The following is a 550-nucleotide window of genomic DNA, read 5'->3' as shown; positions in this document are numbered from 1 at the left end:
TCTAAGGGGGATGTGAAAGATGATACTGTCGTACTTGAAGCGGTGGCTTCACAAGATCTGTGGATATGACATTCTTTCTTTGATATGGCTGGTTCTCACAATGATATCAGTGTTCTTCAGTGTTCTCCGTTGTTTGCAAGGCTTGCAGAAGGCCACTCCCCGAGGTCAACTTTAAGGTCAATGGCCACCAGTACAACAAAGGATATTACCAAACTGATGGTATCTATCCTCAGTGGTCCACTCTTGTGAAGCATACCCAATCCATAAGGAGAGAAAAGATAGAGGTTTTCCCAAATACAGGAGAGTGCTAGGAAGGATGCGGAGTGTGCTTTCGGTGTGCTTCCTCAATGGGGTATTGTTTGAAACCCTGCATTTACAAGGAGCACCCAGAAACTTTGGGAGGTGATGACTGCTTGTGTGATTATGCACAACATGATCGTGGAGGATGAGCATGATGATATCATCTATGACCGAGGGTTTGATTTCCAGGGTGAAAATGTTGAGCCTGAGCAGCCACCTCCTACAACATTCGAACCGTTTTTCCATTTTC

This window comes from Triticum urartu, chromosome 5 (assembly GCF_003073215.2).
Source record: "Triticum urartu cultivar G1812 chromosome 5, Tu2.1, whole genome shotgun sequence".
Classification (NCBI taxonomy): domain Eukaryota; kingdom Viridiplantae; phylum Streptophyta; class Magnoliopsida; order Poales; family Poaceae; genus Triticum; species Triticum urartu.
The sequence above is the reverse complement of the archived record's forward strand: the minus strand, read 5'-3'. Positions refer to the sequence as shown.